The sequence below is a fragment of the Ambystoma mexicanum genome, chromosome 12, assembly GCF_040938575.1.
Source record: "Ambystoma mexicanum isolate Mex_15411 chromosome 12, UKY_AmexF1_1, whole genome shotgun sequence".
Lineage (NCBI taxonomy): Eukaryota > Metazoa > Chordata > Amphibia > Caudata > Ambystomatidae > Ambystoma > Ambystoma mexicanum.
Genome location: NC_090936.1, coordinates 1,180,834,925 through 1,180,858,391, shown reverse-complemented (window position 1 = coordinate 1,180,858,391; position 23,467 = coordinate 1,180,834,925). Strand labels below are relative to the sequence as shown.

Below are 23,467 nucleotides of genomic sequence, written 5' to 3'. Positions count from 1 at the left end.
CCCTCTCTCTCTGACTCTCTGTCTCCCTCTCTCTCCCCCCTTCTCTCTCGCCCTCTCTCCCTCTCTCTCTCTCTCTCTCTCTCTCTCTCCCCTCTCTCTCTCTCTCTCTCTCTCTGACTCTCTCTCTTCCTCCCCCTCTCTCCCTCCTCTCTCTCTCTGACTCTGTCTGTCTCTCTCTCTCCCTCTCTCTGTCTCAGTCTTTCGCATTCTCTCTCTCTCCTACTCTCTCTCGCCCTCTCTCTCTGACTCTCTGTCTCACTCTCCAGGGTCGCACTGGCCCATAAGATTGTCTCGGGCACCAATGAAAAAGTGGCCACCGTTGCAAATGGCAATTCATTCCTTTTGTGACATACTTCTTTGAGTAGTACCCAAGGGGGAGTTTTTTGATAAAATCTGATGCAAATTGTGCATTTTAAAGCATATGTATTCAGCAACACTGGTCAAAACTACTAAAGTGAAGTTACTCAACAAACTGTCCCACATTGGCCAAAAAAAGTGGCCCACTTTGATCCCAAAAACCGGCCCATCCCAGAATTGTGTGTATAGGCAAGTCCGAGCCTGTCTCTCTCTCTCTTCCTGCCTCTCTCTCTGACTCAGTCTCTCTCTCCTCTCTCTCTGTCTCTCTCTCCTTTCCTCTCTCTCTCTCTATCTCTCTCAATCTCTTCCAATATATAATATAGTATTGTGGGACCCCCACTCCCTCAGCTCCCAGCAGTGTCCCAGGGCCAGTGCCGGCTGTTGAATTTTTTAAGCGGAGGGGCATACATATTTCCCCCCAGATATGCCAAAGCGACCAAGCATAGCGCGGAAGCTCGAACCAGTCAAGGTGAGCTTGGGGTCGCAGGGGGAGGGGGGATCTTCCCTGGGAAATGGGTTAAAAGGCTTCATTTTAGAGCACTCTTTTTTAACAGTTCCCAAGTCCCAAGACTAATTAATAGTACTTAAAGAGGAGATGGGAGCTGCTGTACCTTGTAGCAAGACCTGATGGCAGCACATGGTAGAAGATCTCCGGAAACTTTAAAGGTACACTCCGCCTCCACTGTGTCTCCTTCTGTGATTCTGTGGTCTGTAGCCTGTGCTAAAGTGGCAGTATTTGGGCATGTGTGCAATCCTCTCAACTTTGATCATATGGCCCCTAACGGCTTCATGCAGGCAGCCTGCCAACTGAATTCAGACAGAAGTCATAAAAAGGGATGAGGCTAGTGAAACAAACTTCAAGAACTTTATAGATTTTCAGTACTGTGTTTTCAAGGCAGGAAAAAAGAAAGGTTTCAGAAGCAAGGGAACTCTCACTTGTAAACTTCAACCGCCATATACCAAGATCTTGTTTAGCAGTAAGGATGAAACAGCCAATCTCCATTGATCATCAGCCAAGCATTGTTGACAAATTAGTATTTTGGAGAATTTAAACAACATCCTTTGTACAGAAAGTATTCAAGTTTTGAGGTGGTAAGTCTCCATATGTCTTAATTACGAGATTGCTTTCACTTCATCTTTGATGGGATCCAGGTCCAATCTCTAGATTTCATCTGCCACCAGACTTTGAATGCTTTGTGGAGTGTGTGGCTTTTTAGGAAAGGCCTGTGTAGATATAATTGCTCAAATGTAACAGCCACATATCATCTATCAGTCGCAGGTTGCTTGAGGGTTTTGCGAACAGTGTTTAACCCGAGGATCAAAGGAAAGGGCAGAATTGCAAGTAACCTCTAGGACCCCCACCACTTCCAGGGCCAAACTCAGCCTTTCATCCTTCCGAGGTCGATAAATGAGCACCATTTTATTGTGATATAACCACATTTGTTTTTTTTTACACATTCTTTTTTTAAAATTAAACATGTTAAGAATTTATAAACATCGCAATTACAAGTTATATCAAATTCAAATAGTATTCCCTTTATATAGCATTTAAAACCAATTCATCACAGTCTTGCAATTTACATTTTTTTACCCCTCCATTCAAGTAATCAATTACCAGTATTCTTGTGATATAAAACCTGTGAATTGCTATACCCTTAAAACATTTAGAGTCAATTTAATTTCGTGGCCGGAAATCATTCTTTCCCAGAAAGCGTCAGAGGGGAGTCGATCAAGTGAACCTACTAAACTCCCCAAGTATTCCACCCTAATTTTCCAAGTACCTTTGCAGAATCTTAACAGGTGCTCTAAGGTTTGTTTACTTGGATCCGAGCATTCCGTACATAAACTCCGAATTCCTTCAGTGACACCCCATTTTGTTACTATTGAGCCTGTCTTAATCAAGTTCAGCCGTACTCTCATAAAGTTCTGCCTTCCTTTTAAATCAGGGAACTTTGTCAAGTTCCTTGGTACGAAACCCTGTTTTTTCCCGTACTTGAAAAACGCTTCAGGGATAGAAGACGATCTCACCATATCTCCTGTAGAGATCCAATCTCTCAAAGACAAGGCTTTCTTTACCTTCAACGTATTTGTGGCTAGTGTAGATTTATCAGATTCACAATAAATCAACAGATTTTCTGCCGTCTTTCTAAGTTCTCTCAGGGTTAGTGAGGTATCAAAGTTCATGTTGTCTAAAAGATTTTCAAACAGTGTGTTGGTCATTGGCTCGATGATAGATCTATATAGGGAGAGAAGTTTCCAGTCAACTGCATACTTGAGAGATTTTAAACCCAGCTCGTATCTAAGTGTTGCCGTGTGTAGTCCTTTGGGCAAACCTAATACCGGCTTCCAAATATAACTTTCTATTTTATGCCAATCAACAGACCACAAAAAAGGTTTTGCCTCAATTCCGTACAGTAGTACAGGGATCACTTTCACAACATAAAACTTTATTACTGGCATGATGGAGAATTTACCATACAGGCTAGAGGCTTCATTTGAGCTATTAATTGTGTCCCTTTGGCCAAAATTTCCCCGTACTGCGTCCCGACTGTAGGTGCCGCATGCAAAGTAAAGCCAAGGTACATTACTTCTTTTACCACCGGTATCGGTTAACTACCGATTGACCAACAATATTTGTTATCTTTAAGGCCTTTTCACTCAAAAATTACGACCCTTGATTTTTCAGGATTTACCACCAGGTCATTTATTTTCATATACGAATCAAGTGCCCTCAACAATCTTTGCAGACCGACAGGAGTCCTATCAAGTAGGACTATGTCGTCTGCATACATAAGCCATCTTATAGCCAATGACCCCACCCTTGGACTTATCAATGATGAGGATTCTATAGCGGCTCCAAAATCTCCCAGATAAAACTTAAAAAGAAATGGTGCCACCATACAGCCTTGTCTAACTCCCCTATTTATACTTATGTGTTCTGACAAGTGTCCAGCTGTATTTAATCTTACCCTAGCTGTGTTTCCGTCATGAAGATTTACTAATATGTTAATTAGAGTTTTTCGGGGCCCCTTTCTGTTCCAATTTACTCCAAAGTTTATCTCGGTTTACCATGTCGAAAGCACTCGACAGATCAATGAACGCGCCATAGAGGCTTCCTGCGTTATTTTTATCTTTTTGATTTGTTAATGAAGCAAGTATGATACCATTCAAGGAGGTAGAATGGCCACTTCTGAACCCTGTTTGTTGTTTGGGGATTATGTTGTTGTTTCCCGCCCACATTTCAAGTTCTCTTAATAATAGACTGGTAAACAACTTACTCTCCACGTCAAGCAGCGAGATTGGTCTATAACTTATTGGGTTTTCACCATCCCCCTTTTTAAAGATCGGAATTATGATCGAGGTCTTCCAAGAGGATGGAATTATTCTATTTTCAATCACTCCCTTGTACAAAATGTACAGGATTTCTCCCCACAGTGTCCCATTTCCTTTAAGAACTTGATAAGTTAAACCATTTGGTCCCGCAGATCTTTCCGCAGAAGATTTTGCGATCAAATTCAGAATATCCTCTTTATCAAAATTCAATCCCCAATTTCCATTATCCCCCTTGTATTTTTGGGCTCCCACTGGTTCCCGGTATTTTTCGCCAAAATAAGTCAACCAACTTGCTTCTGACACGTTGTTTATTTGAACAATATCTTGGTGTGTTTGAGAAGCATTAATTAGTGACCAAAAATGTCGTGAGGAATTATTTTGCAGTGCACGCAACATTTCTTCCCCATCCTTCTGCCACAACTCTTCTCTATGATGTTTGGACCAACTCTTTAAATTTTTCTTAATTTTTTTTGTTTCTGTCACTAATTCTAGCAGACTTTTTGCCCATTTCATTACGAGTCTTAGCTGTCTCTGTGTCTCGCGTTTTTTTGCCCAGACTGCTTCATCAAAATAATGTTTATGCATTTGTTGGAAACCTCTCTGAGTACTCGGCGGTGGATCAATTGACCACAAGAATTCATGGAACTGTGACGGGTTACAATTTTGATATAAAATATTGGCATCTCCCCAATTATAAAGCCCATCTAGGCCTTTATTTAACCGTTCCCCTTCCCTCTTATATTTCACCAAACTACTTTTCTGAGCGTTGACTACCACTCGATGGTCCCAAATCTCTATTGCATCCCCACAATATCAATTTAATTGTGCAACTAATCGCTTATGGTCACTTATTCCACCTTCTTCCACTGAAAAATGTGTACAGTTCTCGAAGCAGTTTGTTGATCGAAGCATGTAGTCCAATGTTGACTCTAATAGTCCCCTCTCCCACGTTGTGGCAGGAGGGACATCACCTTCTATGGATCCATTTAGGAGTTTTAAGTCCCATTCATCGAAGAAATTCAACCACTTTCTACCATTAGTTGTTATTTCTTTCATTATCCCTGTATGGCATTTAGATTTAATACATTGCGAATTTAAGTCTCCTGCGACTACTATATGGGCCCCGGGGTATCTTATACTAATATCACTAAGGGCCACCGAGAGTGATTCTAAAAACTCCAATAATTTTTCCCTTACAGGGTTCCAATACAGGTTCACAACTATTATCTCCTTAGCTAAGTCGTTTTAAATGAGCACCACACACCGTGGGTAATAATAAGCAGCGCTCAGATACCTGAGGGTTCGTAGCGCTATATAAATGCCAAATTATTATTATTATTATTATTACTGATCCTGGGTGTTGGGGGCTGCTCCGGGTCACCGGGCAGCCCCATACTCGGGTCGGGTGGCACCCGACAAGACACACTGGTGCGGCGTCCACGCCACATACTCATGGGTGGGGTGGTTCACCCCAACCACTCCGGGGACACCGGAGCTCCACACGTGGCCGGGGGGGAACCCGGCATACACCGACCCCGGCTCTGGGGGCACCCAGGCCGGGGCCATCTCACTGCCATGGTCACATGGCGTGGGGATCACCCCAGGATGGCTTTGCTAGGCAGGGGCGCCATCCGGACAGCTCTGCCCGGCAGGGGCACTGTCCTCGAGCTGGGCCCCATCCTTGGGCCCAGCGAACACGGTGCAGCGCCGGCCGGACGCGTAGAAAGAACAACACCGGAGTCAGGTTGTGGAGTGACTGGCGAGCCGGAAGCGGCTCGCTTCTTTTATTATGTTGGTCACGTGGCTACTGCCACGTGACCCATTACAACATCCTGGGAGCTACCACGCTCCCAGGAGGGGTTAACATGCAACACTGGGGAGAGCCCATGGTACAGTAACATAATTCAGTAAAGTGTAAACTGATTAGGAACAAATCACGCCCTCGTTTTTTGAAGGCCATGTTTTCAGGATGTCACACATGAAAGATGAAATGTTTTGTTTTTCCTTTCCAGATGAAAGAATTTCTCACAAACACATTTCTTTTTTCTTTTCCTTTGTTCAGACCCTGGACATGAGGCCGCGACCCCCAGATGGTCGCACGCCACAGTATGAATACCGCTGCCTAGAAATTGGCTTTTGAAAATTAAAAAGAAGGCGTAATTTGGGACTACACACACAGAGGATACATTCGGAATGGAAGTGTTCGGAATGATAACGTAGTCTTTCACAAGTCCCCCATACACGTCACATGCAGGCTGCAGCCCTTCTGTGTAACCATACGCCATACAAGAATATTTTCGAAATATGTTACACAAATAGAATACTTTGGAATTCAAGCAAGCACAATAGGCAGGCACAACATGCTTGTAATCGTGGACAATACACCATGAATACAGATACGCACAACCAATATGCTCTTAATGAATAGGCATATACTTCCCAACACAAAGACACAAACACGCATGCACACACACTCCGAAGTCAAGGCAAACACACACGCGTGCGCATACACACACACACAGGCCCACCAAAGTCAACACAAACACACACATGTGCACACACACAAGAAAGTCGACACAAACACACAAGCGTGCACACACACACACACACACACACACACGAAAGTCAACACAAACACACAAGCATGCACACACACAGACACACCAAAGTCCATTCAAACACACAAGAGCACACACACACCCACACACCAAAGTAAACACAAAAAACACAAGTACACACACCCCCCCCCAAACAAGAATCCCATGGATTATGTGTATGCACATAGAAAACTCTCAGAATGCAAGTAAACCCAACACACGTATACAATAAACTCGGAATGTAAGCAAACACTGACAGTATGCTTGGAATATACATGTACACCAACAATGTGCATTCAATGAAGATCCTTACACACCCCTTACAAACATCACCCCACACCCACAATAACACTGTACAAGTACAAACAATGCACTTGGAGCTCACACAACTACTACAAAAAATAGGTTTCCGGAATATGTATACACACATACAATACGCTCGTAATTTGAGTAACTACAATATGTACTTTACAAGACGCACAAAATATAAGTAAACACAGATAATACACTCAGAATATTCATATGCACATTTAATACTCAATATGCATATATAATATGCTCGGAAGGCACATAAGTACAGATAACATGCTCAACATATGCAACTCGCAAAGAATACCCTCTGAATGACTATGCATACACATGCCCCCACATCAAACTACAGACACACACCACCACCCTACACAGTCACCCCACACACATACACATAAATACGTAAAATAATATCTATAAATATTGGGAAAAATCCACACATAGACAATGAGCCACACACGCACACACACATGCACACACACACACACACACACACACACACTCAGGTACACACTTACACACAAACAGTCCAAGAGTCAAAATAAAAAAAAGCAGTCAAAGGAATTTTAAGTACCCCAGAATGCCATAGTACAATGGGATGCAAACATATTACTGCAAGTGCCGGCAGCACCCAGAGTAGGCTGTGTGACAGTGGTGGGAGGAATTCCCTTTACTGGAACAAGACTGAACATGTATCCACAATAGGACAGCCCACAGAGCGACTTGATGTGTCAGATTCTATCGATTACCTCAGACCCCCTAGAAGGAACCTAGGGTTGGGGCGGTTATAGGTGACAAGACGTTTTCATTCTTGGTAGATACAGTGGCGACGAGACCCTGTGTTAGAGAGAGAAGGTTTCCAATGCCAGGAATATCAATGGATGCACAAGGATTTTCTGGGGCTATGACAACTGTTTCTTTTACAGACGCATTTCCCATAAACACAGGAGAGCATGAGATGGCTATGCCATCGTTATACTCTCGAAAGACACCAGTAAATGTATTGGAGAGAGACTTGATGAGTACGCTAAACATGACGATTTCCTTCACTGTGGAGGGAATAATTTGTTCCACACTAGGCATTCATTATGTGAATGCTTGTGAGCTCATCAGAGCATTCTATTGTCAGAAAGCACAAAGAGGGTGCCACCAAACCCAGAGGTTTTCCTTTATGGAGTACAGATCTTATTGGCATGGCTTTCACAAATACAAGACAAAATGTTGAGGTTACCCTCAGAATTTCTGATCAGACCAGAGATATCCACGGATGTGGAGGAAGGACAAATAATGACAATTGAATTTGAAAAAGCAATAGTGAGAGAGGACAGAGTAATATTACACTGAGTTAATGGTGCAGGAGTGACCTGGCACACTGTAGTAGGACTTGACTCAACACACAGACTAACCGACTTGACTGATGAAGATCTATCTGAAGATGTCGACTCAGACGACGAGGTGATTATTGATATTTGTCTTACATATCATTTTCAGATAGAGTACAGAGAGGTTCCCCAATTAAGATTATTGGTGAAGAAGGTACCATTATTTATGCAGGAAGATTTGGCGAATGTTCATTGTGGACCAACGATCCATATGACATTGGTTTACTAAAAGGAGTAGGAGCAGTACAAATAAAACTCAAGAAGAATGCCATTTTACCACGAGTAAAGCAGTCTCCCATGTCCAAGGAAGCTGACAAGGGATTTTATGAAACCATTGATGCCTTGATGCGGCATGGTATATTAGTGCCTACAGGATCGCCATGTAACACGGCAGTGTACCCTGTAAAAAAGGCACAAGGGAGGTCTTAGAGATTTATACAGGATTTACGCCCTCTGAACATCATTCTTGAAGCTGAATTCCCTTTGTGCCAAATCCAGCAACAATATTATGTAATATATTGACTACAGCCCAATGTTTTACAGTGATTTGATTTGAAAAATGCTTTTTTCTCCACCCCTCTGCATGAAGACTCACAATATTTTACGACGTTTACCTATTGCGGAATCAGATTGCATCCCTTTCACCTCCCACAGGGGTGCTTTGAGACCCCCAGTGTCTTTAATCGAGTGCTGCAAATGAACTTGGGAAATGTCCAAACTGATAGCACATTCATACAGTATGTAGATGACTTATTAGTTTGCAGTAAAATGCAGGGAGAATGCAGGAGAGACTCAGTGAAATTATTGACAGTTCCGGCTGAAAAAGGCTATAAGGTGGACAAGGAGAAATTGCAATGTTGTAAGCAGAAGGTATTGTACATAGGCCATATAATATCAAAAGAAGCGAGGAAGGGGACACCTGAAAGAGCAGGGGCAATCAGCAAAATGGCCAGACAGAATATTCTAAAGGAGATACAACAATTTTTGGGACTCTGCAATTACTGCAGGGCGTGGCTCTTTGACTACAGCTCGTATGTGAGGCCATATTTACAAGAACTGAAAGAAAAGCAGACAAACAGGAGAGATATGGCATGGACAAGTGAGTTGATAAACACATTTGATGAGTTGAAAAAAGCAATCAGCACTGCTCCCGTGTTAGGGATCCCAGATTACAATGAAGATTTTCTTGTTCTCCCATTCAAATGGTGTTGTGATGATGGCTGTCTTCACACAGAGAATGCCATAGGGACACAAACTACTGGCATATTACAGCAAGATCTTAATCCAGTAATAAAAGACCATTACCTGTTTGATAAAGCACTGGCTGCGGCAGCCTTCGCAATTGAGAAATCAGCAACTATTACAATGAGCTGTTCCGTTATATTATATGTGGAACATGCTCTTTTTTCCATACTTGAGAAACCACAAAAGTATATTGGCGACCCAAAGAGCATCGGGTTACGAGGTCACAATCTCAAATTCTTTCATTAAGGTTGTTAGGTGTCGCACGGTGAACCCGGCAAGGTTCACATCAGAACCACTGGAAGAGGGAGATAATGCACATGATTGTGGTCCTTATACTGATATATATGTTGACGTGCCTCGCGTTAAGGGAAATCCCCATGGAGAGGGCATGATTCTCTTCATTGATGTGTCATCAACAATCAACCAGAGCAGTGGATTACGACATAGTGGGACAGGAGTGGTGAAAGCAATAGACAAGGGAAAGTTTGAAGTTGTGAAAAGTGCAAAATGACCAGCACAGTTTTCAGTGCAAGCAGATGAGTTGGTAGCTATGATCGTATTGCTTGGGTGACATGAGGATGAGGCAGTGACAGTGTACTCTGACTCAGCCTATGTGGCAACAACAGTACATTCAGGGTTGTCATGGTGGAAAAGGAGAGGCTTCCAATGCGCAGACAGCACACCAGTACAGCATACGCAATTGTTAGAGAAACTATTGGAAGCCCTTCAACCTCCATCAGCGCTAGCTGTAGTCAAGTGCACAGTGCATATGAGGGGCACAGACATGATTTCTTGTGCCAACAAAGCCAGAGATGCAGAAGCAAAAAGGGCAGCATAATTTCCCGAGAAACTAGACATTACAACTGCCCCAAACCAATACACAAGTAAAAGTAACAGGGTGATGACAGAAGCGTTCAATACACCGCCAATAACGCAGATTGTGGCGTTGTAGGGACATGCCCGCAAGAAGAGCAGGATTTGTGGAGAAAGAGGGGGTGATCCTTATCGCCCTCTGAATTAGTGTGTTGCCTGGATAGCTCAGGGAAACCTGTTATGCCCGTTGAGCTGCTAACAGTAGCACTGGAGCGGTTCATTATCCAGCATAAATAACCAAAGAATGCCTTACAGCATCGATTTTGGAGGACTGGTTTGTCCCCAATTTAAATGAGCATGTGACTCATTTTATTATAAATTGCATGACGTGTTCAAAATGTACTGCTTGACACACACTAAAAATGGTGAGAGGAACAATACCCCATCCTACTGGACCATTTTGACATTTGCATATCGATTATGTAGATATACTGCAAAACTGTAACAGTTACATATATATGATTGCAGTTGGATGCCTTTTTTCCCGCCCGATCAAAGCCGGTCCATGCACAAATCCAGAGGCTATATCGGCAGCAAAATTCCTCATACGAGAGGTGTTTCCCAGATGGGCAATATGGACCCCATTTTGTAAATGAAGTGTTCGAACATATAACATCCCTATTGGGTATAAGACACACATTCTCATCTGCGTACCACCCGCAAGCAAACAGACTTTGTGAGCACTGCAATAGCCTCTTAAAAGAACGCATTGAAAACATTAAAGACAAGTTGCTTAAGAGTTGGTTGCATTGCCTTCCCCTGGCTCTTTTTGCCTTACGCAATCAGCCAGGCTCTTACCACCACCTGACACCTCATGAGCTGATGACAGGACACAAAATGACTGCCCCAATTGCTCTTCCCACACGGGCTTCAACTGATGCTGAGACGGACGCAAAATTATAATATTTTCAATATCAGACATTTTTATTAAAATAAAAGGGTGGGATAAAGGCCTCGCTGTCCCTATCCTAAAGAGAATTTCCCTACCTAGGAAACTAAAAGTAAAGATCAATCTGTGTCAAGTCATCAAAACATATACACTGCCCTTGTGTCCAAACATACTAATCTGATTCTCACACTAAAATTGAACAACTAAGTGTGCAAGGAAATGTCTCTGACTTCTGTTTGGCAAACACTGTTCACAATTAAAGCAAGTCGATAGATCTAACAGAAACTGTCTTTTCCCAGGAGAAACCCTTGGATCTAGAGGGCAGTTCCCTTCCCCATGATATTTCAGGTAGGATGACAAAAAGTATCTCTTCCAAACAACAGTCTCTCAAGGATGGCAAAAGGTGTCTTTTTTAAACAACTGTTTCTTAAGGATTGGCAAATGTATCTCTTCAAACAAAAGTTTCTTAAGGATGGCAAAGGTGTCTCTTTCAAACAACAGTTATTTTGGTTCTTTATATCAGGCTCAGCAAGTTCCTGTGCAAACAATATATCCCATACTAGTTAGCTCTTCGTAGACTTTCTTGGTACTAAGTTTGCAAAAAAAGGATCTTGTTCAGATAAGAATTTCCATATAAGATTCTATTTAGCCTCTTTGGATATTTTGTTGAATCATCTGATGGTAATGGTAATGTTTATTTATATAGCGCCTATACACAGGCAAATGTTCCAAAGCGCTCAAGGAGGGAAGGAACAGGGAGAAAAATCAACAGTGGCTCAGAGCCCTTACATTTCTGAGACGATAACTGTCTGCACAGGCAGATTAAGTGGATATTATACATTTAACAGTTTAGATACAAATTAACAAGGGGGTCCTGGGAGTTCCTCTGCCAGACATTAGTCCTGGTTACGAGAGACTTACCCAGAGTCTTTAGCTCACTATCTTTCACAGAGAAGAAATATCCCAAACATATCAGTCTTTGTCCTGCCCTGGGGCAGTCCAGCACCGAAATGCTAGGCAATTCTCCTCTGAACAAGACTCCCAACAGAAACCCCAGACACGTGTTTCGGTCTGGTTGGACCTCATCAGTAGGGTGGATCTGTGCCTCTCTAAGAATAGTGAGCAAGGGGTCCATGTCTGGATTCCACTAGTAATTTAGGGTGAGACCCAAAGTTACTTAAATATGCAAGTTAACAAGGGGGTCCTGGGAGTCCCTCTGCCAGACATTAGTCCTGGTTACGAGAGACTTACCCAGAGTCTTTAGCTCACTATCTTTCACAGAGAAGAAATATCCCAAACATATCAGTCTTTGTCCTGCCTTGGGGCAGTCCAGCACTGAAATGCTAGGCAATTCCCCTCTGAACAAGAGTACCAACAGAAACCCCAGACACGTGTTTTGGTCTGGTTGGACCTCATCAGTAGGGTGGATCTGTGCCTCTCTAAGAATCGTGAGCAAGGGGTCCACGTCTGGATTCCCCTAGTAACTTAGGGTGAGACCCAAAGTTACTTAAATATGCAAATTAACAAGGGGGTCCTGGGAGTCCCTCTGCCAGACATTAGTCCTGGTTACGAGAGACGTACCCAGAGTCTTTAGCTCACTATCTTTCACAGAGAAGAAATATCCCAAACATATCAGTCTTTGTCCTGCCCTGGGGCAGTCCAGCACCGAAATGCTAGGCAATTCTCCTCTGAACAAGAGTACCAACAGAAACCCCAGACACATGTTTCGGTCTGGTTGGACCTCATCAGTAGGGTGGATCTGTGCCTCTCTAAGAACAGTGAGCAAGGAGTCCACGTCTGGATTCTCCTAGTAACTTAGGGTGAGACCCAAAGTTACTTAAATATGCAAATTAACAAGGGGGTCCTGGGAGTCCCTCTGCCAGACATTAGTCCTGGTTACGAGAGACCTACCCAGAGTCTTTAGCTCACTGTCTTTCACAGAGAAGAAATATCCCAAACATAACAGTCTTTGTCCTGCCCTGGGGCAGTCCAGCACGGAAATGCTAGGCCTCTCTATTCTTGGAGAGGCACAGATCCACCCTACTGATGAGGTCCAACCAGACCGAAACACGTGTCTGGGGTTTCTGTTGGAACTCTTGTTCAGAGGAGAATTGCCTAGCATTTCGGTGCTCTGACTGTCAGGACTTCCATTCATCAACTTAACTTCTTAGATACCCTGTTATACTTCTCTGCCAGGTATCTAATAACAATGCCTTATACCTCTACATACTTAGAGTGGATTGCCTGGTATGCTCCCCCGCCAGGAATCACTTTCTGGGTTCCTGCAGATCCCCTGGTATACGTCTCTTCCAGGTATCTCCCCCCAAATGCTCACTGCCTGAAGAGCTCCTTTCATCAGGTCTTCTTCTCAGCTCACTGTCCTTTAATTTAGCACGGCTGTATTACTTCAGTGTGCTTTCACTTCATTGGTTTGATGTTCTACTTGTTCCAACTTTCCCCACATTGACATCTCATGCATTGGACCATGTTCAAGTTCTGCCTTTTTAAATGTTCATTAGCATTTATTTGCTTGTGGTAACACTTGCTGCAACTTTCCCCATATTGAGATCTCATTTATGAGGACTTGTGCAAGTTTTCTCTTTGTACTTTACTTGGTTGGTATTCAAATATTCGTATTTGCTTGCCTGCCTGTCAGTACACCCCGGGGTCCCCAATGGCTCTGGGCAGACTCGACAGCATCTTGCAGCATTCCCGACCCATGGCATATTGCTGCGACGAAGCTTCTTCTCTGGGGCAGACTCCCTCACACTGCATACCTTCCTCCAGCGCTCCTGGCCGCGCCGCGCTCACCCATCGGCAAGACTGCCACTTCTCTGCATGACGGTGCCCCCGGTAGCTCTGCTGCTGCTGCCAGTACTCTGACTGTTCTCCCACAGTGCCAGCTGCATCTCTCCTGGCCTTACACCATGCTGGTATGTAATTGTGAGTTGCTGCCTGGAAATGCCGGCCTTCTCCAGTAATGTACTGTACCGTACTGCTTCCTTCTCCGGTTCTGCCTTCTTCTCTGGCTCACCTCTCCTCTTGAGTGCGGACACCATTTTTAAATGTCCAGTGCGCTCGTGTTGCATCAAAACAACTAGTCTGTATGTTTAACTTGTGTTGCTTTCAGTCTGCATTAACTCCTTCTTCCTCCTCCTCGTCTCAGTTCTTGAGGCTTTATGGGAGATGGAGTCCATAGAAATTCTAGGATTTCCAAAGTGATATTGTTTAGGATTTTTATTTCAAGAAACATTAGAGACAGGAGATGTTAAGTGTGTGTTATGTGTGCAGGAAGTATGAATGGTTGTCTGTCTAGAGTGATCTGCAAGAATGGATATCTGTATTTTACAAGGGGAGGAATGTGTATGGCAGCAACAAGCCTTCAAGAATTGAGGAATTATGAGGTCTTTTTCCCCAGAAAGGGAAGATTACCGTGTCTCTCCTGATGAGGTCACCACCTCCCCTCGACAGCCATCTCCTCCCACATGATCCTCCCTCATGGTACTACCCCCATCATGATCATAGCAACATTTTTCTCATTCTGATTCTGTTGTCTTTATTTCATTATTTGCATTGCAGTAAAAGAGCTTGTTATTAACATTGGGGCAAGGGCAGTATTAAGTGAGAATAGCACAGGTATAGCCACAGAAAGAATGTCCAGTGAATTGACACCCAAAGCACTCCCTGAATCAAGCACACTAATTAAAAGATTAAAGAGAGGTGTGCAAGGTGACCAAAATCACTTGAGCAAGTATTCTGATCATTCTCTCCACGTTGCCAATAACAAGTGGTCCAAGCATATGAGTGAAGTGGGAAGGGAATAGTCTGATGAGAGCTGCTTTGTGTGTTTCCTCATCCCGTATCTAATGAGTGAGTATTTATAGCAACAGACGTGCCTACAAACACAGCACACTGCCTAACACATCTTGCATTAACAAAGGAAGATGCTTCACGTGATGATCAATTTATAAATCAAATGGCCCTGATGATCAATGCCAAAACACAACACAGGGTAATGAAATAGATACTTTCAAACGAAAATAGGTGAGGGATTAAAATAGAAGACTGCAAATTGCTGCATTGCAGTGATGCACAAGGGAAAGAAATACCTGGTTGCTGGAATAGAGGCCAGTTACAGATAAAAGGAAGTGTACTTACTACTGAAGGGTGGGTTGATGGATTGATCGGCTGCAAAGCTCAAGCAATCCTAGAATAACCTGAGGAGGTTGTGTTGAATGCAAATAAAGTTTGCCTTGAAGAATGGCATAAATACACGAAACTGCTCACCTTGGTAGAAGATGAGGGAGGACCAGTACCCGTAATACCACTGAAAAATGCAACCCCTGTGCTTCAGAAATAATGGCACAGTGAAAGTTAGGATGAACATCAGTTGCGGACGTATTTTTGACATGCCAGTCATGAAAGTAGGCACAGCTGTATTAACGGACCACTATTGGGCATGCGGTTCAAAGGCATACATGCAGCTTCCCCCAAATTGGGGAGGTCTCTCCTCTATAGTAATAATAAGTGCACCAGCAATGTTGGTGCCTCAGAGTGAGGTGCAAATTGGTGATTTTCCTCTGATGAGTCAAAATGTACAAAATAAAAGGTCACTCACCCTGAAACGCACAAAAAGAGAACATTATTTTTCAGTGCACTCAGCAGAAGCATATGTGGACATACCAGATGAACACAAATTGTTTGGTAAAACAGCAATATTCTTTACCTCCTACCTTTCTCCCAGCTTCCAAGCAGCCATGAATGCAAAATGGTTACAAATACCCTGATGGGAGTTGATGCAAACAATAAATGTAACCATAAAAGGGTTTAATGCAATCAAGGAAGAGTTAAGAGCAGAGAGGCTAGCGACCCTTCAAAATAGGTATGTCCTTGATCTGATAACGGCCATGGAGGGAGGCAGTTGAACTAAGATCGGTCCGTCTAGCTGTACGTACATACCAGCAAACAATGAAGAGAATGGGACCCTTACAGAGGCTATCACAACCCCACAGGAACTGCACAACAAGATGAAAATGATGACTGGTTTTATTACATGTGCTAATGGGTACCCGCCTGGTTGGCAAGGGCATTGAAAATATTATTGGCCATACTGGTACTGGTCCTGAAAGCTATCAGTATCCTGAAGATAGCACTAAACCAATGCAAAAAGGTTAGCAAGAAGGCACCGGAAATGACCGTCATAATAAATGTGAATACTCAAGTACATGAGTGTACACAAACTGATGAAATACCAAGTATGTGCCCCATATACCGTCTAATTGGACCTCCTGGGACATTATCTGAATATCCTGTGGATCCCCACAATGTCACCGAACATTGGGTGGATTGTGAACCTGATAGGGATTGTTGCTTCATGACCTGTCATCCTGAAGAATACATAGCACAAGTGGGCAGCTTGAGGGGTGTGAGCAAAATATGGATACCCAAAGATAATTATAATGGAATGGGCAGAAATATGGGTAGTTGAAAATTCGACCAGAGGGAGAAGTGATGATGCAGATGAATACATCATTACTACCTTCTGCCCCAACCCAGCCCAGTACCACGAAGGTGAGAGACGTTACACACTGAGACAGGCTTACCACCCCATGAACCTAGATGTGGTTGATATTAGGAGTTAAACTGAGCACCATGAAACCTTATGCTTAACCACAGCAAATATATACGCAATCTGCCATAAAGAATTAGTTAGGATGTGCGACACAAGTAAGGACTAAACATAGTTTGTAGAATGCACAAATAGTGTGTGGTATAAATATAGCAACACAGTATAAGAAGACAGGAGTGTACTGTGTAGCAAGAAAGGGACTCATTATATCAATAGGACAATTAAACTATAGGTAGATAAGATTCTGAATAAATGGGTAGGGACAGCATCATATGGCAAGCACATAAGATTAATAGATGCGTCAATAGGTCGCCAATATGGAGACAGGAAGACAGCAGTGCATCCATTTTCCTAACACAGAGGCCGCAGCAGGTATCAGAATTAGCAGAACCCAAGATACTGAGCTTACGCAAACAGATGTATTCTAGAAACCTGTACAGAGCCCAGACAGTAGCTCACAGCCAAGGTCAGAAACTAGGAAGGGAGTAATAGAGGAACGGAACACAAGCACGAGATGACAGTTCCCAGGACAAGGAGCGGTAGACTCCAAGATTCATCAATTTTAATAAGAGCACAAACAACCATTGATGTCCAGGTGCATGAGATCAGTGAACCAAGAGACTATAGGAAAGTAAATGACTAGTGTCCCCAGTGGCCACAAAGAACACAATATGCACATTAGAATTAGCTAAAACCTTAATAAACTAAAGGAAATCCACTTTCAAACACGGTACGCTAACACGTGATACAGATACAAGAAACACTGGCTATTCATTACGAGCCAAACAGAGATAAAACACCTGCAGAACACCCTCAGTACACATGCAGACACCAGGCAGCACACATGGCCAACTACAACGGAAAGGCGAGGTCTCATCACTTCGGGATGATCTGGAGTATTCTTTACTTGGTATTATGGCAGACTGCAAATGTCTCTGCCTCCACTTTTGTCTCGCTCATATCTTGATGCTTTGTCAAAATGGCCAAAGTTGGTTAGGTAGATGTCAACCAATAAGAAGTCCCCATGAACACCACCTATGATGCCAGTCAATTAGCTGTTCCTGTAATAATGTATTAAAATTGTATCAATAGTAGGATGGGTCCAGGCTGATAGTATAATGTTACGTCATTGCTGATGTAATTGTGGTACAAAACGTGCTTGTAGTTATTGAAAATGTTGAGAACAATGAGAATGAGATGCTTGTATGATGTCCTGGCTTGGATTCCTTGTTTGAATAAAGCTGGGCTTTGACGTGCACCTGAGTCATCCATCATTGAGTATTATCACACTGAAAGATCTTAGAGTATTGTAATTGATACCCTTGTTCAGATTGCATGGTGTTTGAACCGTTAGTGAAGCTGTCCATCTATGTAAGGATTCCTTGGTGCAGACAGTGGCTAATTTTGTGTCTAAATATATTCATAGAGCCTGGTTAAAGAGAATCAAGGTCCTGGCGTGGATCCAGTGAATGTTTTGAATTGAACTAACCCCTATATGTAAAATTGTATTCTTGAATAGGGGGGTATTGACTGGGACTACTTGTTGATAAACTGTTTTTGGTATGTCACACTTTTACCTACTTTTGTAAATGTTTTTAGAGCTTATGAATTGAGGATGGTTCTCAAAATATGCACTGTTGGGATGCTTTGCAAAGTGTTTTTTTTTATGTGATGTTAAACAATATGGCTTATGCCAAATTCAGGTTATTTTGGATTGACTGAGTATTATTCTGACTAATTGTGTGATCCTGGGCAAACCTTTACATATTGCTGAACCAGTAGAGGGAGCAGAATGGGTTCATTACTGTTCTATATCTACACACATACATGGCAATGTACCCCCAATAAAAATAATGAAGTTACAAGGGGGAAAAGTGGTCTTCATTGATGGTTCACCGACAATAGATCAGAGCACAGGATTGAGGCATTCAGGAGCAGCAGTGAAGAGGAGTAAGGGTGATGATTTTGAGATTGGGGCAAGTATCAGATTGCCAGCACATTTTCCTGCATCAGCAACTGAATTAGTAGCGATGATGTTAGCATTCGAAGAGGACAAGGACCAGGTAGTGATAATATATTCTGACTTTGCCTATGTGATGTCTACAGTACACTCAAGACAGTCACCGTGGAAAAGAAGGGGCTTCCAGTGCACAGACCGCACACCATTGCAGCCTGCATCACTATCAGGAAGATTGCTAGATGCACTTGCATATCCCATGGTGGCTGCTGTGGTGAAATGTGCAACCCATGTAAGGGGCACAGACTTGGTTTCCCATGGAAACGAAGCAGCAGATCCAGAAGCAAAAAGAGCAGCCTATTTCCCACAAATATCAGATATAGCAATTGCCCCACACAAAATGATGCTTAACACGCAAGTAAAGGAGGGCTATAATGCATGATCATTGACACAAATAGTGGAATTGTAGGGATGCCCACCACAGACAGAGCAGGATCTTTAAATAAAGCAGGGATGCTCATTATCCTCCTCAGACCTAGTGTGGCGGCAGGATAGCACAGGGAAGTCTGTAATGCCACGCAAGTTACTTACAGTAGCGTTAGAACAGCTGGACTACCCAGCACACACCACAAGAGAATATGTGGCAGCAGATGTTTCAGAACACAGGTTTGTCCCAAACCTGCATGAGAACATTGTGAATGTTATTGTCAAACTGTGCCATATGCCAACAATATACAGCTGGACATACTCTATGAACGCTGAGAGGAGCCACACCCTGCCCTACAGTCCCATTTTGGCATTTGCAGATCTACTATGTTGATATGCTCCAAAGTTTTAATGGATACCAATATATGATTGTGGTGGTGACCCCCTTTTCACGCTGAATAGAAGCACGGCCATGTACCCAAGCAGACAGCAAGTCTGCTGCTAAATTCCTAGTACGTGAGGTTTTCCCCAATGGAGAGTGTGCGAAGCACTGCGGTCAGCCAACGGACCACACTTTGCAAGTTAGCTATTTTCTGAAGTAGCATCCCTACTTGGCATCAAGCATACGCTTTGTTCTGCTTACCACCCCAAGCCAACGGCGTTGTGGTACGCTTAAACAGCCTTCTAAAGGAACGCATTGCAAAGTTGAAAGATACGCTAAAGGAAAACTGTTAACACTGCTTTCCCCAGGCTCTTTTTGCCCTACATATTAGCCAGGCTGAGGTAGTCAAATGTCCCACCCCGAAAAACAGGGGTGGGATGTTTGACCACCTCAATAGAGCTATATCCTAATGTTAGAGCAAAGGTATAATGCTATTTGAGTATTAATCATGTTGTAAAACCATTTCACTGTCCTACTTCCGGACTTCTATGGAGAGAGGGGTAATCAATTCTTTGTTCTTCGGTTCAGTTACTTTTCACATTCCCGTTTGAGAATTGATCCCCCATAACAAAAAATTCACCTTTATTTATATACCCATGAAATAGTGACAGGTAGAAGGATGCTCTTCCCATGCGTGCTCGATTAGACGCAGAGAGTTCTGTGACTGTACTAGTTGATGAGATGCATGATTATTTAACTGCCTTGACTAAATGTCTGAAATGTGTTTCTCGGCAGATAAATGAGCGGCAGGGGGTCCAAGAAGCAACCAACGACAACAGCAAGGGAATTGTACATGTCAAAGCTGTGATACCCCCCTTGTCTTTGTTTTCAGGAGATCTGATTTATATGAGGAACATTGTTTGCAAGGGGCACAAGCCACGTTTCAAAGAACCATTTACTGTCCAGTATGCATCCCCACTGTAGTAAAGGTGTGTCGCAAGAAAGTGTGGGTGCATACAGGTGATGTCAAAAGATGTGTAGGCACTGCCCCCCTGTCAGATGAAGAGGAGCCAGAAAGAGGAGAAGAAGAGGTGACCAGATCCCAGACGAGGTTAAGAGTGAGAGCTGACTAGCAACGTGACACGTGACTCTGCACTACTGAGGATGTATTTCTCAAGAGCAAACGATTCTTGAGAAAGAGATATTTGGAAAAGATGGACTCCATTACTATCATGATTGGCACTCTTTTATTTTCCTTTTGTTGTTTCTGGTTTTCTTGCACAATAGCAGTAAAGAAATGTAGTGACAATACCACCAACATAGCTGCTAACATGAGTGAAGGAGTGACAGTAGTTAGGCGAGCAGGGAATAATGATGAATATATTTTAAGACCACATTTCCAAGGTTATACTCAGAAAATAAACAACCTTTGGTTCAGGTATATAACTAAGGTGGGAAGGGAGAAGTCAGATGAAAACTGCTTTGCTTGCTCACTCCTTCTGTACGCCTTGAGTGTCTCCCGATTGTTTGTGGCCGAGGAAATACCAATAAACAGGGCATATTGCTTAACTCACATTGCACTATGCAAAACAAGGGGACAGTTCCACGGAAGTTCGGCTTCATTAGAATGGGTGACATAAGTAGATTCCCCTTATGAAGATAACTTTATCAAGGAAAAGGGCATAATGAATAAAGTGATGAAATATACACTGTCATGGCCACAGAGAGGAGAAGTAACATTAACTGCCCATCCATTGTTGAGATGTGCTGACAATCAAGGAAAGGAGATACTCTTTTGCTAGGATAGACCACAGTTACACATAACAGGAGCAGTGTTTACCTCGCAGGGTTAGGTAGAAGAGATAATGGGATGTAGAGCAGATGCGCCTCTAGGATTCTCATGGCATTCTGTAGAAAATGCTAACACAAAATGCGTAGAAAAATGGAAACAATATGCCAGACTGTTGACATGGGTGGAAGACAAGAAATTGCCTGTATTCATAACAAGGATAGGAAACCCATTGCTGTGTTTCAGAAACAATGGCGCAGTGCACATAGGGAACAATGTGGGATGCAAACGCATCATGGCTTTTTGTCAGGCATGAAGGTAGGCACAGCAGTGGTAAAGGACCACTATTGGGCCTGTGGTTCACAGGCCTTTATGCATCTCCCACCAAATTGGGGTGGCATCTGTTCACTATCAGGGTTACATTCACCAGCACTGGTTCTGCCCCAAAGCAATGTGGTGCAAATAGTAGACTACGCTATGATAAAAGGTGACCAAAAGGAGAAAGGATACAAAAGGTCATAACGCACAAACCAAGACAATTATTTTCCAAAGGCATCTAGCGACGCATTGGAGAATATCCCATCTGAGCACCAGTTGTTTAGCAAGGCATCTATGTTCTTTCCATCTCTGGCTTGCTAATGGCAGCAAATGCCAAATGGTTGCAGATAACTAGAGGGGAGTTATTGCAGGCCATAAATGCCACAGAGAAAGGGTTCAATGCAATCAAGGGGGAGCTGAGAGCTATCAGATTGATGACTCTCCAAAACAGGTATGTCCTCTGCCTCCTCAACACCATGGAGGGAGCAGTGTGAGCAGAAATTTACTCAAGATGCTGCACATGTATAAATGCACACAATGAGCAGAATGTGTCATGGCCACCAACCCAGGGCCAACACTTTCATCCTCTAAAGGGTCCAAATGGACCCTGTCCTGGCGCCTCTGGCGCCAGGCTCATAAGAAAGTGTGCTCTGCACAGTTTGAATGCAAGGCACGTGCTCTCAGGCCAGGTGTGGCCATTAGAAGACATTGGCAGGCACATGCAGGAGTCTATGGGAGTGGTGAGGTGGGGCCAAAAGCGGGGGCTAAAGGGGAGTGGCTGGAGCCAGGCTATTTAAGCCAGCCCCACCCGCATGTAGAGGCTTTGCATTAATCTGCCCTGGGCAACGGAACGCTCTCCGCCGTCTGCAGCTCTTACCTGCTTCCAGCTCTTACCTGCTTCCAGCTCTGCACGCTGGGCCTGGACATCATCTGCAATGCGTGCATCCTACCTGAATCCAGCCATATCATCACTCACAGCGCCGCGCGCACCTTGTCTGAATCCAGCCTTACCATCGCCCACAGCACCGCGCGCATCTCATCTGAATCCAGCCATACCCTCGCTCACAGTGCCGCGCGCACCTTGCCTGAATCCAGCCTTACCATCGCCCACAGCACAGCGCGCATCTCATCTGAATCCAGCCATACCATTGCTCCTAACGCTGCGCGCACCTTACCTGAATCCAGCCATACCATCGCTCACAGCACAGCGCGCATCTCATCTGAATCCAGCCATACCCTCGCTCACAGTGCCGCGCGCACCTTGCCTGAATCCAGCCTTACCATCGCCCATAGCACAGCGCGCATCTCATCTGAATCCAGCCATACCATCGCTCCTAACGCTGCGCGCACCTTACCTGAATCCATCCATACCATCGCTCACAGCACCACGCGCATCTCATCTGAATCAAGCCATACCATTGTTCCTAACGCTGCGAGCATCTTACCTGTTCCTGCAAATCCATCGCCTGCAGCTCGTCTCGTCCTCACCTGTCTGAGCGCGCCTACGCGGGAGTCTTCTTCTTGTCCAGGATCTTCAGGGATCTTCCATCTACCAGCTGCTGACAAGTTTTCGGACCGCCGCTTTCCACCAGTCGATACCAAATTATCCCTTCCAGAGAAAAGGAACGCACAAGGTTGGAAACTGCATAAACACTTAACGCTTGGCTGCGCAATACCTAAGCCTTGCGTTTTACCTAAAAACTCTGATACTCTCAAAAAGTGCAACTCTTGGTATGACTCCGATCTAGCTGCCCTTAAAAACAAGTGTAGGGCAGCTGAGCGGAAATGGAATGCGTCAGGCGGATCCTCTGACACCTGGCCTGCTACCTCTTTGAAAGGCAATACTGACTATGCATCCACACCAAGAAAAGAGTCTTTATTCAAGCCTGCATCTCTGTGGCATCGAACAACACGGCTGAACTTTTCAAAGTCTGCAAGGAAACTGGCCAATCCTGCAGCAGCTTCCTCTTCTGTCACACCC

General features: G+C 43.8%; 1 long non-coding RNA gene across 1 annotated transcript in view; it reads right to left on the bottom strand.

Moving 5' to 3' along the window:
- The window catches only part of LOC138513118 (uncharacterized), a 179,097-nt gene extending 156,010 nt beyond the window's left edge, over positions 1-23,087 (bottom strand). Inside the window, exon 1 of the long non-coding RNA XR_011281716.1 lies at positions 22,932-23,087. This is a non-coding gene — a long non-coding RNA (uncharacterized lncRNA). The remainder of the gene's footprint in view (positions 1-22,931) is intronic.
- Between the last annotated feature and the right edge of the window lie 380 nt (positions 23,088-23,467).